General features: G+C 42.4%; 1 protein-coding gene across 1 annotated transcript in view; it reads left to right on the forward strand.

Moving 5' to 3' along the window:
• Positions 1-17,503, forward strand: part of LOC126559853 (pre-mRNA-splicing factor 38) — a 90,240-nt gene that overhangs the window by 23,834 nt on the left and 48,903 nt on the right. The gene's annotated exons all lie outside the window — the stretch shown is intronic.

Here is a 17,503-nt window from a genome sequence, read left to right on the forward strand (position 1 = left end):
ATGGCAAAATGGGAAAATTATTGAGGCAATGTTTTCCTGCATTCGTTGCCATCCTGCAGTCCATGTTTTCACTACCTTCCGTCGTACGCTTCTTCAGTACGGTACGAAAACACTAGACCCAACGATATCCGACCAAGTTTGTGAGGACAACCGTTGGTCAACACTTCTGATCCAATTATGCAACCGAGCAACAGCTACCAACCGGCTTTACGAGAGTTCGAGCCCGGTTCATGCGAGTTTAGCTTCCCGGCAAAACCCAAATGACCACTGATGGACAGAGTACGTTGTCTTTGCTCTTTTAAAACTTGTATTATGACACTTCACAATACTTATCCAATGTACAGCACTTAACCTAGTAACATTGAAGACTATTTTATGGTGACAACTATTCGTTCTTCTCTTCAACGTACAGCTTTCAAATACGTATCGTTTTTACCGTATCTACCACACCCAGACCACTAGTAGAGGTTTATCATTTTGCAATTAATCATTCTGTCAGTTTAGAAAAATTATGTCCAATAGGCCATTTCCATCTCTCTTGGCAAAAATATGGCGACGAGCAGAACCATATTCAGAAGAAGGGTTCTCAAATGAGATTCTAATTTGAAAATGATGGCATCCTTCCTACACAAGGCTGCAAAAAAGGGCGCCTAACGATTTATGCATCCTCCAACCAATAAAAAAACCCATAGAAACATGAAAAATGAACGTGTATCGGTCTAGGTCTAGGGTTTTAGTATGATAGACAGCTGATCATTGTATGTGGTACGGCAACGTTGGCCTATGGAATCAGCAATGATGTGAGCCCTGCGTAAATTCGTAGGAATCGAGCAACATTTCTTTATAACACTGTTCACCTTTATTTCTATTCGAAGCTCTGCTCTGCAAAAAAGACGGCTACAGAGACATGTTAACCTACTCTTTAAATAGTTAAAGTCAACTAGCTGTACAAACAATCAGATTACACAAATTGCTCCCCTCAAAAGTGGTAGCGTCCGTTTGCAGCAAATAAACAAAACTATCAACTTCACTTCCCAACGAGCCTTGCTTTCCAGCCTTCCGATAGGAAATGGAAGTTCATGCGATTATGGTTCAACACACAGCATACAACCCAGCTTTGTACGATCATCGATCCTAATTGAATCAATGCAAATGCACACCAAAAACCTAACTCTATTTTACCATTGTCAGTGAGGAGGACCTGGTTCCGGTTCATTCGGGGAGTTCTGTTCCGGAACAAATTAAATTAATTTTGGCCCGTTACTATTGCCACTCGGAGGCAGGTTCTATCGCAAGCAAGCACAGGCGGAGGCTGCTAATCACACCGAACCACTTACGACGAACATCAGCGCCCTTCCACTGATCCTTGGGAATTGGTCGACAGCTTGAACAAAACATGCATGTTTCTACGATGCATCCGTCTTTCCTGCTCGTCGGATGGAATCGGATGAGCACGATATCATCGTTCCACACGGCCAACGACAATCCAGTTGGTTACAGTCTATTCAAATACCATCGCTAGCAATATCACCGTCAGCAATGATGATGACGTGAGGGCGATTAAGATCCTTTGGCTGACATGCTGAGCTGATTGCAAGAATCTTTGATCCATACAAGACTCTCGTGCAGGTTCATAACATAAACCGGCCACTACACCCATTTATCCCCATGGGCAATGCTCAAGAAGTGGAGTGCTTGGATAAGTACGAGCTTCCTGGACTGATTCCTATCATCTAAGCTTATAACCGGTTACACTCGATACTATCAATTTAATATTGCATCAGCAATCTAAAGTACTAAACATTTTCAGATTTACAAAATATAGTTTCTTTGCTCGGTGTAAAGGCTTAACGATTAAAACCTTCCACTAATCCATTCTCCTGGTATGCGACTACAAATAACCGTCGAATGAAAGATGCAATTGCCACGCAGCAGATTTCTTTAATCTCGTTTGCACAAACCATCAGGAAGATTCATATTTGTCGGATATACTTCCTACCGCCCGGCTACGAATGGACGGAGTGAAGCAACCAGCCATTAACAGTGTAGTCAGCCCGTTTAAGCACTGCTCCAGTGAGATTCATTTTCCCGACATTGGTCCTTTTTTGAACCCGTCAATGCATCAGCGCCTGGTGTCATCGGGAACGATTATCCTTTTCAACGGGGTTTCCCTCATTTCGGCACCAGACCATATTTGCAACTTCATCAAAACAAAGCAAGAAGCTTTTTCTCGCCCAAGAATATTTTCAGCTGTGGTAAGCAACTTCGCCTCACTAAGCCAGTTTCGTTTCCAATAATTCGTTTCCCTTTTTTGCAATTCATTTTACCGCTGCAGAAAGGATTTCAAAGCGAACGCAATCCGACTCCGACTTATGTAGCATGCTCCAATCACGAGTGTCAGCAATTTCCTTTTTCACTTGCTCTAAATTTTTCATATTATATCTGCTGCCTTACTGAAGGGACGGGACTCCATGTGCAGCAAAAAAAAGGCCACCAGTAGGAGAGCAAACATTGCACACCATTAAGTCGTGTAATTAAAAAGGGTGTAAAAGGCCACTGGATTTGAAAGCCACGGCTGGCGGCAAGAGTTTAATTGATTCGATTTTCGCAGATAATGCTGCCAGATAGCATACCTCATTGTGACGAAAAGATCATACCCACTAACCGGAGGTGGTCGTCCCAATAAAGGGTGCCAGGAAACGATCCGTAAGGCAGAGCTTAACTCGATACGAAACGCGATTGCTTGTGCTTCCGCAGGATCAGTCCGTTGGCTGCCGTTCACGTTTAATCACACCTCGTGACCGTGCTCGACCGTGCTCGAGGCTGACAGCCGTCATGGTTGCATTTAATTGCAGCGAGCAAGATAATCATTGAGCAACTGCCATTTACGCCGGTTAAATTATATATTACTCCATATTGCAACGAGCAGTGTTTTCACCTCGGCGTTTTCAGTATCCGCGCTAGCTGACTTTGAATTTGCATTTCTATTTAGCTGCATCGCATCCTGCCTCGTTCTCGCAAATATACAACTATCTTTGTCCGTCGTTCGTCTTAATCAACGGTGGAACTGTGTCTTGCAGCGTGCAGCTCCCACGTTGCACAAGTAGCGAGACAGGGCAGCGCAGGGAAATGAAAAGCAAACAGTGCAAACAAACCAATGCTCTACAATCTACATAACAATTCTTCATTTTGAATATTCCATTACCATATTTCACAAGAACCTGCTGCGTCGGGTTGGCTGTCCTTTCTTACTCTAGCCGGTCGATTTGCCGTGTGGAACTCGACTAACGTTGCGGACCGTCACCAGGGAGTACAGGCTAGCGCACGTTCCAACACACGCTGGGATAGAGTAAGAATGAGAAGCAGTTGAGGCATATTATCATTACTTGAATAGTGTATGCAACAGACTATTTGAGTGAGGTGCTGGAAATTTAGCATTTCGTTAGTCAGCTTTTCGCTCCACATAAACATCCTTAAAAATGCATCTTTACCAATCCTTTTAAACACCTTGAGCTCATTACCGAAACATGTTATCAAAAACCATCCCACCGCACCGACTTTATTGGGTTGATCTGAATAAAGGCAATATTTCCAATCCTTATTGAACATTCACTTGATGTTATTTATCTTTCTCTGTTTAACTTTTGATCTAGACGCATCTCACTCCTCATAAATTGGTTCATTGTATGAGTGTTTCGATTGATGTTTTCCTTTAATAATGCTCAACTAGCTCAGATGCACAATAAGTACGTATATGCAACGATACGGACTGCCATGTTCGTTAACCTGTACACTGTATACTAGTGCTCTGGCATTGAAAAACGGCAATCTCATTAAATTTGTAGCATACCTTGCATTGTAACTCAGCGAGCAAGTGTGACACAGTCTAATTGTTTTCATCCCATTCATTCTGCACATGAAGGACCGACTCTGCAACAGTCAGCTGAGCTGTAATAGTCGAGTGAAGCGACCATACCAACGGCGCCGTACAAAATGTAACCAACTGATGTCCACTGAGACTTAATAATGGAAATGAAAAATTCGAGCTACTAAGGCACGGCACAGTATTTAATTAACAAAGCACACAAGGTGTACACGAGTGGACGACGCACGAACGGACCGTTCGCAGCAGCGACAGTGCACGACTGGCATGTTCCACACAACCCGAATCTCCACGGGACCGGAAATGCACGCCACCTAATGCAAATGGGGCAACAGCATCTTCGCCCACTAATGGTTGCTGGTTGTTTCTTTTTTCCTTGACAGCCTGGCACCATCTTCCGTCCGCGTGGCATTACGTGCACGTCCTGGCCGCCAAAGCTAGGGTGTCCGAAAATTCTTCTGTTTCGCCATCTGTTTGGACCTAGCTTTTACACTCCACCGACAATCCCGGCACCAAACTTGACACCATTGGCCATCGGTTTGGCCAACCAACACCAAATTTAATACCACGCAGCCTCAAAAGTTATGGTACGGAAAATTCAGCATCTTTTATTCATTTTTTACGGGGTTTGCGGTTTTGTTTATCATTCATCCTGGTGTTAGTTCCTTTTGGGCATGCCACCATTTATCCTTTCCTTTCTGTGGTTATGTATTTTTTGCCTTTTCTGTTGTTGTTTGTACATGGTTAAGTTTTTTGTTTCCAACGGACGGTCTTGCAAGCACGCACAGCAAGCTAGAAAGACCGGGCTCCGCAGAGATACTAGCGAAGAAGAAGTACCATGGACGGTCAAACAGTTTTCCCGGGAGAATCAAACCAGAAGGCTCCGCAGGGTCGTCCGCGTGGAGAAATGCGGAACTAAGCCGTTCAGTAAATATGCAAAGGCATCCATTGCGTCCACGAGTGAAGAATGGTCAGAACGTAGAGCGCGCATATTTCAAGATTTAATTGGTAAGGATGGGGTTGGCTGCTAATGGGTTTCGAAATTAATGAGTTCCTTAGTAACATTGCTTTGTTTGTTTCGAAAAAAGATTACTCATAGATGTGCCATGCGCTCCATCAGTTTCGTAACACAAAACACCAACCGATGCGGGCTTACTTCGCAAAGAGTGCCCTCTTCGTTTTTGCACAGAACAGATTCGAATCGATTCGACCTCGATCAACGGCTGCTCTCATGCTTTGTTTTACCATTTTGGTGCAATTATAGATTTGTCACATTTCTTTCATTCGTTCAGCTTTCGCACAGGGTGAGCAAATAAGCTCTTAAAATAAATTGCCTATTAAGCTGTGATTCTATCAATTAACAATGTTTCCAGTGAATGAGTTCGATGCAATGATTCTTTCAACCTTAAGCCCCGATGGAAAATGTATCACCCGCAATCGAAAATATATTAGTTTCCAAATAACTAAAATCATCATTGCTAAAAATGATTGCATATGCTTTTTTCACATTATGGCTATCATGAAAGCACGTTTCACTATTTTGTGTATGTTGAGCTCTGCTTTCTGCTATCTACTTTCACATTTTCTACTTCGTTACCATCGCGTTCCTGAGAACTAAAAACTACTTTCGTACGCAGCAGCTATGTTTCACGAGCACACGAGAGAATGCTTTGTTCAAAGTGTAATATTGATCCTCGTTTCGAAACACGAAATAATAAACAGAATTCTCTCGGGCTCGCACACTATTTCGTATATATTACCCCGTTCGCCTTCTTGCAATACTCCTTCAAAATACGGCGAACCATACGACGAAATATGAACCTGAATATCTGCTGGTACTCCAAATAAACGGAACATTCTAGGAACGTAGTGCAAAATGTTCAACCGTTACCTTAATATCCGAGTGCACTACCCTACACAGAGAGAAGCACCATGCGTCTCCATTTGCAGAAAAACGGCAAAGTGCGATAAAAACATTAGCGTAAGTAAACTATTAGCACCGTTTGCAATCTTGGTCAAAAACGTATTTGAACCCACGCTTACCACATTGCCCACTCATTTGAATCAAATTTGGCTATTAAATCCAACAGAACCCATTTTTCAAACTCCAGTGTATTAAAAAAAAAAGCTCTAGACTCTCGCTCACGTACTTCTTCTTGACCATTCTTCACGGGTCACCCACCATTACAACCAGCACAGCACACAAACCAAGTCCCGCGACGTAGGTGCATTCCGCAAAAACAGTTAGGTCTCATTTTTTAGTTTTAATTAAGTTCTTTTATTCTTCATCATTACTCAGACGGTTATTTTACTTTTCAAGAGTTTGGTCTTTGTCTTTTTTTTTTGCTAGCGAAGGTCTTCCCGCAAGAAGAAAACTGAATTGGTTATCCGCAACCGTGCCAGTCGCTGTGCTGGCGATCTGCGAAACCAACATACGAGCTAATGCCTTAGCAACACTTACCAACTCTTAGGAAATGGCCGGAGTCTTCTGTGCTTTTTGTAGCAGAAAAAATATAAGTGAAGCGAAGCGAAATACCAAGAGTTTTCAACGGAACAGAACTTACAAATGAACGTACCAAATTACACACCACTTGGCTACCGCGTACCGTTCTCAACCTAGAGCTTCTCCTACTAATGACTGATGAGAACCATTCGCAAGCACTCGGCATAAGGCAGCCGAGCGACATGGGCTAGAAGAAGGACACCACCATCGTCACCCTAAACTATGCCAATTGGGTGTGGCTGGAGCTTTGGAAAAGATCCAATCGTTTGTTTTCCTTCTTTTGAACGTTGCAATTAGTTCCTCGTTCAACTCGGCTAAGTAAACAATCCCACTGTGGCAAGTACGATACGGCACCCATCGATACGGCGTGCAATGCAGTGACAAAACCTCTTCCATGTACATCTTACTATTCAAACTGGCCTGAAGTGCGTTTGCTATTTGAACCATGTTTGAGAGCATGTATTAGTTTGGTAAATATATAATCACCATACAACGTGAAATTATATTCTCACACTTATGCAGTATTGAGTAACCCGCTCTAAGTGCTTAAAGTTAGATCATTCTCTTTTTGATAAAATATTCAAATCCAAATCTCTGCACCAACGCCCGTGCACTCAATTCCACAAAAAAAAAACGAAGCAGATGATTGTAATAAAAACTATAACACTATCGTGAGTGTTGCGAAAGCAGAAAAAAAAGTTCACAGCTACAGCTTCTGCTAGATTATGTGGCTGTCGTTGACTTAAAAATGTATAAGAAAGCTATCGAGCAAGCAAATGTATCCGAGGTGAAGCCACAAACTTCTTCAATTCTCACATTTTCCTTCCTCTTACTAACGCCAGCAATGTCGGCTAATATGCACCTAAAGGGTAGGATGAGGTAGATCTGCTTTTAAAGCATTCTTTATAAATATTAACTCCATCACTTCATATAGCTCTTTCGCAGTTTTACCTGGCGCTCTGCCCACATTCTGAGCACAGTTCGTTTGCATCTCGGTCCGATTCTGATCTGAATTCTAACACAAAAGGGTCGTTTCCAAACACTATGCGGAAAATTTCCAAGACCAGTTTTGTGTACTATGCTTTCTTAATGCTTTTTTGTAGTATCATCCCTATCTACATATCTGCGTAGGCCACCAGGCTCTAGAAACACAAACGAACACTCACATAGGCTCACGAATGCCGTAGGAATAATTTATATCATTTTTCAAACGCTACATTCATGCTCCATAGTTCACACGTACGAATCTACATTACTTGCCCTGTTTTTCGATAAACCATTCGACTCAAAAACATCGCTTGTACAAGGAAACCACATTTCCTTTCCCTATCGAACACCTATCATGATCAAAAGCAGAACAAGCTCAAAAATGCAATCTCACGCCCAACATTACTTCCCACTTTTTCAACACATGTGTTTTCCGCACAACAGCGCCACTGCCACAATGAGTTTGAAAATCTTTCTTCTCACTGGTACCCCATTCGCTTCACTCTACTTTCACTCCCAATCCGAGCACAGTGTGCGAAATAAGGAAATTAACTTATCGATAAGGCCGTCGTCACACATTTTGACGTCGTTGGGCGTCGAAATTGAAATTCTATTCCTACCGAAAAATGATGACACAACCAACGACGATTCATCATCTTTGCTCGTCATCTGCTTTCCTATGCCGCTATCCCACCGCCGATACAACTCCATCATGCTGCCAGATAAGCTCTCCAAAGTGCCTGCACGAATCCCATTTGGGTTTGCGGCCCAGACTCCATTGGAATGGCTCCAGATAGGGATACTCGGAGCCTCGCTTGCCTGCCTACCGCGCGCACTGCCCAGTAGTAGAATCGATTGAAAACTTCAATTTACACACAATTCAAATGTAAATACAAACAGAAACCCATTTTTCATGCCCGGAACCAACTTAAACTGCCTCCCTAAAACCGACCGCTCCCCGAAGCCGTGAGTTGGTCCATTTTTGGGGTAGCCGAAACCGAAAATCCTATCTCGGCAGGACACAAGGTACCAACAACAGCGTTCCCAATATCTGTAGGCAAATGTGTGGCCTTTTTTACGTCCAAAGTACCTCTCTAAATTCGTTACCACTTTCGGCAAACAGGCTGAAGTGTGTAGCACGCACGTGGCAAGCGGTCGAGAGGGTTTCTGCTTTCTGGGGAAAAACTTGCCGAGTGAAATATTCATATGCGCTTTTCAGTGAATTAGCTACATTTCTAGCAGCCCTTTCGGTGCAAAACCTTTCATCTATCTATTTCATCAATTCCTTCGCTGGAACATGTGCCCTTTCGCTTTGCTCCGACCGATTCATGCTGCTTTTCATACTGAGCCTTACCATTAGGAGAGGCCAATAAACACTATGGTACAAGCATTCAAAATCGTTCGCAATCAATCATCAGTGAGCAATAGAGAGCAATATGTTGCTAAAGAGCTCTAATTTCATGGAATTACCTTACAAATTTGGTGCCCATTCCGAACGTGTCCTGTCGCCCTGATAAGCAACACCATCGTTCATTCAGCCATACGTTTGTATGTACATGGCGTGCTTAAGCATCAACTACGCACTAGCAAAACATGTCGGTAATAAGTATGAACCAAACCACATTCCTACACCTTTGGATGAGGTTTTGGAACAATATCATTCATTGCTTAAATCTCATAAGCATAACAAACCACTCAGCGCGTGTGTGGAGCCATGAAAATGCTATTGTTTCATACGCCTTCCGATGACGGTGCAGAATGTTGTATATGCGAGGCGTTTCTGTAAAATTTTATTCGTTTCGGATCGATTAATATTGCAGGGACGGAAGCTGTTTGTTATCATGATTGTGTTCATTGTTTAAAATTTATTTTCACTATCTATACTTTGAATGAATGAAGCATAAAAGTATAATTGTAGAAAAGGTTTCTAGTAAAATGTTGTACCAAATTACCTCTACATTCAAAAAAGCATAGCCCAGGACACTCATGCAACTGGCTCCGGCTTCGGCTTCACTTTCCGAATTTCCAGCTACAATTTTCCCCTAACCTTTTATTAAAAATACATCATATTTCTTGAGGTTGAGGAAAACTTTAATTCTGTTTTGCCTTTGGAAGCACACAAACGATGCAAAATCCCTTTTTTTCCTCCGCACACTTTTTCTCACCGAAAGTGTGAAAAGTATCATAGATCATGAACGTCCACTGAAGAGATGCTGCGGAAAATTGATATTTACTCGGTAGATGAAGAAACTTTCCCATGTCCAAATCGTTTTACGGTTGATTCTGCTGCGAACCGTTTACGAATGTTGTGCTTTATTCGCACATTCCCATCAGAATGCGTTTAGCAGCAAGCTCCGACCACAAACGCAGTACAACGATAAATTGTGGAAAATAGCTCCATTTTTTTCATTCGCCATGTCAGGCAAGCAACGGCAACACAACAACAAGCACAAAAAAAAAACGGTGAACAAAATCGAATCGGTCTGGCGACTTCCGTACGTTGTATCGTACGGTCGCTGCTGTAGCGGCACTTTCAAAAGGTGAGATCCCGCCGTTTTCCCGCTTCCGGGTGTTGGTTACCAATTTGAGCATGAAGCTCATGCACGTATGACAAAAGAACGTATGTAACAGGATATACGGGGATATACGTCGTAATGCAGACTGAGTCGCTACACAATCCACTAGTAACATCACAGCGAATCTTGTTTCTTTTTCAGATCGTTTCGCGTATACCATGGGACGGACATAGCATACGATCTTGGTAAAGTAAAATATTTTTCCCAATCGCTGAAGCACATTGCACGAAAATTTGTACTCTAATCACAACAATGTTTGCTCGTACGGTCTGTTCGATTCGGTCAGCTCCAATTCCATCCAAAGCCGTCCGACTCGAACCCATTTGATGAGCGAATCTATTTCCGATGCATGCATTTCGATGCGTCTGCACTATTCGAGATGTGTATGTTTTTTTTTTTTGTGTGTAACTTGATGTGGACTACGACAGAATTGCAAATGATTCTCATCACTGAAATTCCCAGACAAACAGCAATCTACTAGTAATCTTCAGAAATTCCAACAGTTGCATAAAACCTTCTACCACTTTTTCTCGTTTCAAACTGTTATATATTTGATATTGATATACTATTTGTTGAAATGTTCTTAATTTGTTATCATAAAAAAATGATAACAAGCAGCTCTTGTTATCCCTTAAGCTATTGAAATATATATTCTGCAAATTAAAAACAAAATCCCACAAAGCAAAGGTCTATAGAGACAAACAACATCTCACGATATGAGCGTAAGTATCAATCTATCCATGGTACTTGTCTGGTGTTGGGAAGTTAAACATCATAATACTCACCGACCACTACCACTGCCAGCTACACGACCAAAGCCAGCGTACACTTACCCCCACCGAATGAGTGCCACAGTGCCACTATGGTCTGCAAAAAATATTCCAACCCCACATGGTACGTGCAGCAAAGGACCTTCTTGCAACCACCCATGCTTTGTTTGTTGGCTGCTGCTGCATCGGCAACCTGCAGTCGGAGCTCAATGCAGACGGACCATTTCACTTCCCACGCAAGGTCTGGGCATGGAACAATAAATGGTAATCGACTATCAGCCAGAGTGCACTAAAAAGCTTTGCAATGTACCGCTTCTTGCACCCAGGCTAACCGTACGAGTGGCCGCGGTGGTCATTTGGCATCGCATTAGTAACTAAATCCATTTGTTACGATTCCAAAATTAATAGAGCACTACAATCGATGCCCTGCCAGCTCGCTACGTGCTCACCGTTGGGTTCGTTATCGGTCGGGTAAACCTGTCCAGTCGGTCGTCCATACCGTTCCAGGAAGCTTTTAGATCCGAGTTAGACAAGACCTCGTAATGTGTCGCGATTCAAGCTAAATCCGTACTGGTTTGACGGTGTTGGCTGAGAACTGTTAGCAATTAAAAAACTCTACCTTCTATCATCTAGCTGTGGCCAAGTTCTATTGCTGTTGGAAAGTATTATGAAGTAAAATCAACGGCCCTTATCACAACAGATACGCAACTAATGCTAGTACTGCACAGGATCTAGTTAAAATTTAAATACTTCATCACGATTCATTAGCCTGAGATTACTATTTCACGTCTTATTCTACATAATAAATCCTTATTCCGTAGCAAACTCACATCGCGATAGGTTCTTGACTCGTTGCGATCAATACACACAGCTTTTGATACGCCAAAAACTTAAACAAAGTTTAAACTTTCTTCACTAACGAACAAGACTAGTATTAGGATGTCGTTTGGCCCGCCATTGCATCAAAGTCAGATAAAGGCCCTCGGACCCGGTCATTAGGGAGCTTAAGAACAGGGTTTAAGTTAATTGATTAAACCTAGTCAAACTCATCAGTCACGGTTTCGGACTGTTTGGGTTGTTTGAAAATGTTGTACCCGGTCCTCCAGAGCAGAGGCTTTGCTGAGGCTTTGCTGTAGCCAACCGGCATTAACATAATTTCAGCTCACATAACCTGCGTCGTTCGGAGGTTCGAGTTCGAATGTTAACGCACGCAATACAAACACAAGACGCAGGACAGTGTTGTGAACCCTGGATATTTGGGTCGGCAGCATTTCCTAAGAGCGAAGCATATACGCATACACATCTCACAAGTTTCAAATCCTATGCCCTATTGCGTGGTTTAACCTTATCGAAACTTAAACTCAGCACAGCTAGTGCAAAAAAAAGCCCTGAAATTACCATTAACATTAGGCTACTGGTCAAACACATCGAAGGTATAGTTAAACACGTATGTTGAATAAATGGATGGATCCTTGAATGTTCGAACATTTCCCTCCATTGGGTGTATGTGTATTTTTGAAATTATCGGTAAATTTATAATGTTCTTCCTATGAACTTCCTCAACATAGAATTCAATCCAAAATCCAAAAATACACCTAAAACAACTCGTAATGGAGTAATGATTTCAAACAGCATACATCTAATCCGGTTACCCATTTGTTGGCTAGCGGTTGGTTGTGACTGCTCTGTCCACCTCTCTGTCTGCCCGCTTTTCATAGGTCTGCTGATTCATATCTTACTATTTCTCAAATTTTGACCAACCGCCGGGCAGCTACCCGGCAGTGACCGATGCCACAACCCAGTTCAATTTGTGCCACAGTTCGCTCGGTACCACGCGCTGGATCTCTTCAGTTGGGCTTAGCAATTAACAAGCATAATTAGATTTTAAATATATAATACATCGAGCCCCGGTTCGGGCGACCGTAGACCTCAGTAAGGCCAGCAGGTGCATACGAGACTCGAGTCCATCGTTGCACCGAAACCGGCTGCACGATTTATCGAGGATAATAATAAAATTCAATAAATCCTCAGTCAATTGCTTCCGACGAATCCATCATACGCGTGACACCCAACCCACCTTCCAAAGCTACGGAACACGCGAAATACGGAACACACATACCACCGGCGCATGGCGGCTTCCGTTGCGGACATCAGTTATGTACATCCGAAAGCCGAATGCCGCTTGGCAGCGAGTTTCGTGATCCTGTCTGTCTTGTCGTTGTTTTGATTCGCAAACCAGCGTCATGTGGCTGATGATTATGATGATGAGGATGATGATCGTCATCAACATCATAACCATCAACGTTGCCATCGGTCACTTTCGGTTGGTTTTTCGTAGCGACGAGCACGGCACTCGGGTGACTAAATTGAATTTCGGTCAGATGATCAACGACGAGCAGCGGATCTAGTGGCAGATAATTGTTTTTGGGCAACAGTCGAAAGCAACATTGGCAAAAAGAAGAGTACATAGATAGGGCACTTGTGTTTGACTTGTTATCGATCAAACTGAAAGCCTGGGAATCTAATTAAAATTCACCAAACAAATGCATTCTACTACAGCGGTGCTCTAATTGTTAATTGTCATCATTTATGTTCTTTTTTTGCACTGGAATACTTTGCAAATTATAGCAACAACAAACCGAACACCAAAAAAAAAACTCCCTGCTCTGTTCCATGTACCACGGTCAATAATCGAACGTGCGAGGCACATCCGTTTCGAACATCGCGCAAAACGGGATAATCCCCCATGTTCACGGTTTGCTAGCGAATAAGCCTTAATTATTCCATTAACCTGCAAAACCGGCAAGTGATTGCTTTCTAAAGTGACCTCGTGAGCGATGGGTGTTTCACAATAAATTATTATGTTGTTGCAGCAAAACGTACGTGAACCGCGTACAAACGTGATTAATGAGATCAACAACAACAACGGCGTTATGGCGTTAGCTACAAATGAATGACGCTGTAAAGAATTTTATGGCATAAAAATTCGCCTATCGTGCCTGGCCAAAGGGCAATCGACAATTATGCATTCTTTAAACGCAGCATTTAATCAAACATCGGCTCGATTCCTGCAATCAAAACCAACTCGTTTGATCAGTTAATTTCGTACCAAACCAATCCCAAACAGCGAGCTGTACTTTGACGTGTAATTTAACTGTTCTTTCATCACATTTCCAGCACCGAATCAACACTAATTAATATCGAATGAGATAAGGAGCTGCAAATTGTAAAGACCAACTTTGATGAAACTTTTCCCCACCGAAACAGTTCCTTTCAATAGGGATTGGCTTCATTTGATTTGCTATACCACCTGTAACCGAAACAAGGCTTTAGGATGGATCGGCGGGAATCGGTGTCGATGTACCTAGTAAATTTTATTCTTTCCAACAAAAAAAACATTCAAATTACACCAATAATGCACCATTGCTCGCGAAACCCAAACAACAATGCCAACACTGCTGCTCGCACCAACGACGCACTCCGTCGTCGAGCATCGCTTGTTTTATACCAACTTTGCCCTGCGCTTTCGATAATGCAAACAACACTTCTTCCTTCACGATCAGTGGCCCACCATGGGCGCTCTGCAACGAAAACTAACTTGAAAAGTTATTCCTTCACATTCCCTCGGATACCATCAGTTCAGGACAGCTTAACCGAAACTGGTGCCAGCAATCCAAGCCCTCGGTAGGAGTTGATTCGGGCAAAAGTTTGGCATGGATTGATGGCGAGGGGAGCATTCGCTACTACTACCCTCTCTTGAGACTCGTCTCTCGGTGCACTTGGTGAAAAAGGATACTGAGGCAAGTAAAAAGTAAAATGATCATCATAACAAGATGTTATTGTTTTTCGTTTCCATTACCACCGTGCTCCCTCCATGTCTCATCTCACGGAGCGCAATTTCAACCCCTGGGCTAAGTTTCCGACCGACTTGCCATGACTTGCGGATAATAGACGGCATAACGTACGCAACAGAGCCGGGACGCAACGCGCCGTTTGAATGATTCAAGTCAAGTCAGGCCCGAAATTATTTATTTTTATGGTTCGTTCTGTTCAATAAAACATAAAATCAATAGCATCAAGGGATGCCGGTTCCGCACTCGCACACAATACCACCAACCCAACGAGCGGCCTCAAACTTTGCAAATGGCAATTTTGAGCAGGACGTGCCACATACTTAGACGATAGTGTTTGTGTGTTGTGTTTTACCGAGCACAAACAAAAAAGGGAAAGCTTATTTCACTTATCTCGAAACAAAGCGGAATCCAACATCAAAAAGTTTCCCTCCCGCCACCAAAAAAAAACAGGCCGAATGACTCCGAAAGAAGGTCAATAAAACACCAACGCACACTGTATGGTCGCGATAAAATGGGCCGTGGTCAATGATTTCCTGACTTGGTGGGCGGTTGACTCGAATGACCGCCACCCACCACAAGACAAAGGACGATCGCGCGGCGGTCGGTCCGAACGGGCCGGTCGTTCTAACAAATTAGACACAGCCCGACGAAGGTTCTGCCGTTGAAAACCTGTACGCACGCACGCACGCACATCCTACAGCCCATTAACCACGATGCAGTTTTAACGACGGTTAGAAGGCGTCGATGTGAACAACTTTTTACGCCAGTCTATTTTTACGACATTCGCAGGTTTTCTTCAAATTGTCTTTATACATACTCCCCAGTCATTGTGTTCAGCTGGTATCATCTTTACGAGCTGATGCGGCATTTCTATCTTTACAAGTCCACTAAGCGCACACAATAGGTACAATATTTCTAAATTGTGTGGAAATTATATCGCGCAGTGCTGATTTTTCCGATAAACACTGCATGGCAGCAAGCAATTCCATCAGCGAGAATAGTATTCGGCATATAAAAATAATAGTAAAAGGATGCTTCCTCTGTTGGTGTTCTTCAATGCGTTCCAGGCTGCAAAAATGGTTCAAAACAACATTACATATAATACATTATACGCGCTGCGTCTCACACGTATCCAGAGACATCGTGATGGTGACATCGTCGATATAGTTTACCTATCACACGCTAGAATGCACCTGGAAGCGTAAGTTTAGCAAAATAACAACTTGCAAAACAACCGGGCCTGCATCCCTTGGAGCAAAACACACCCACGATGCAATCACCCATGTATGCAGTAAGGGGATGGGTGAGAGGGAAGATGAAAATATATCTCCTCGTACACACACACGCACACGCACACAAACTGTTATTATCGTAATGACGTTAAACGTCGTTGCACTGCATAAACATGCACCGTATGAAGATATGCGAACTTCATGCGACCTTTATGCGATCGATTCGAAAAACCGGTGGCGGATTGCGTAGCCAACAGCAAAACCTAGTCAGCAACATCAACAGTGAACAAATAGCGCGCGCGGAAAATCGCATCATTTATTCACCAGAATCGCGTTAGTTTTGCACCAGGGAACCATCGTATCATTCCTTTGAACGTCGTTAAAAATTGCACAGGAGCGACTGTCATCTATTGCGATCTATTAAGCATTTAAAGCATTAAACTCGTTTTGGATTCGATTCCTTTGCCTTTTTTTTATTTGTTTTTTTTCTTCTTTTTGTTTCTTTTTTTTCGATCGCAAGCGCCAAAAATGAGGGTTACAAAATTTATCCACTCCACATTTTCCTACAGAATTGCCTATCTTCTTCCATCCTTTTTTGTGTTATTTAACTTTTGTTTTTGCCTCCTTTCTCCTAACGCACTTCCTTCATAAATGCCACTCATAAATGGGTCTTACGTCTGCTTCTCCCATTTTCGTCCATGTATAGACATTTTACATTTCAATTAAGTAGTTTGCGCATCTTTTAACGAATAATTTTTCTTCGATTCTTCTCCTTTTTAAATTACACTCGCTTATTGGTTTTTTGTTTCAAGTTTCCTTTGCAGCCTCCTTTTTTTTCTAATCCTTGCACTTAAGCACAGCACAGCTCTTGCATTACATTGCATTGGATTATTGTTCTTGAATTAGAACCTTCTGCTTCGATATGATTTCATTCCGTGCTTTTACCTTACTGGCTCTTTCCATCAGCACCACCACGCACGCAATAGATCTTTTCATATAAATTAACTCTAAAAATGTAATATAAATTATTCTGCCACGTCTTCTAAATCCCCTGCACTCTACTATAACAGTTACGCAGCATCACTACACACACCGATTATGTCGGCCTGAATTTTGTTTTCCTAGCTTATATCTCTCGTTTCACAGCCTTGACTTTTTATTATTTTTACACACAGCTTCCATGAAAAACAGATACTTTAATGAAAGTGTTACTTTAGATTCATGACGAGTAAGATGCGCGTTTCGATTGTTGTTTTCTCTGTTTTCTTTGCTTTCCATCCTAATTATTTGTTTTTGAATTGATTGCTTCTTCTGCTGAACTCGTGCTGCGATACGCAGACTTTAAAATTCATTTTCTAATTCTTCTTTTTATATGATTCAACAAAGTCTCACTCTTTTGAAAATGATTACATTTAGGAAAAGAAAATGCATGACAACAACGAAATGCTTGCATTCTATCAAAACGCGATCTCGTCAGGATCGTACGGACTGTGAATTCTAGCTTTACTCTCTCTTTTTGCTTACTTGTAAACCAAATGTGTTTCGTTTTTGGTCCTCACAACATCCGATAGTACCACCAGGCAATAGACCCTAGGGGTCTGTTTTGCCGGGCATCGCTTTATATTTAACGACTATCCGTATTATTTGTATGGTTTCTTTGTGGATACCTTCGTGTTTTCACACGTTTATGTTTTCGCA

The sequence above is a fragment of the Anopheles maculipalpis genome, chromosome 2RL, assembly GCF_943734695.1.
Source record: "Anopheles maculipalpis chromosome 2RL, idAnoMacuDA_375_x, whole genome shotgun sequence".
Lineage (NCBI taxonomy): Eukaryota > Metazoa > Arthropoda > Insecta > Diptera > Culicidae > Anopheles > Anopheles maculipalpis.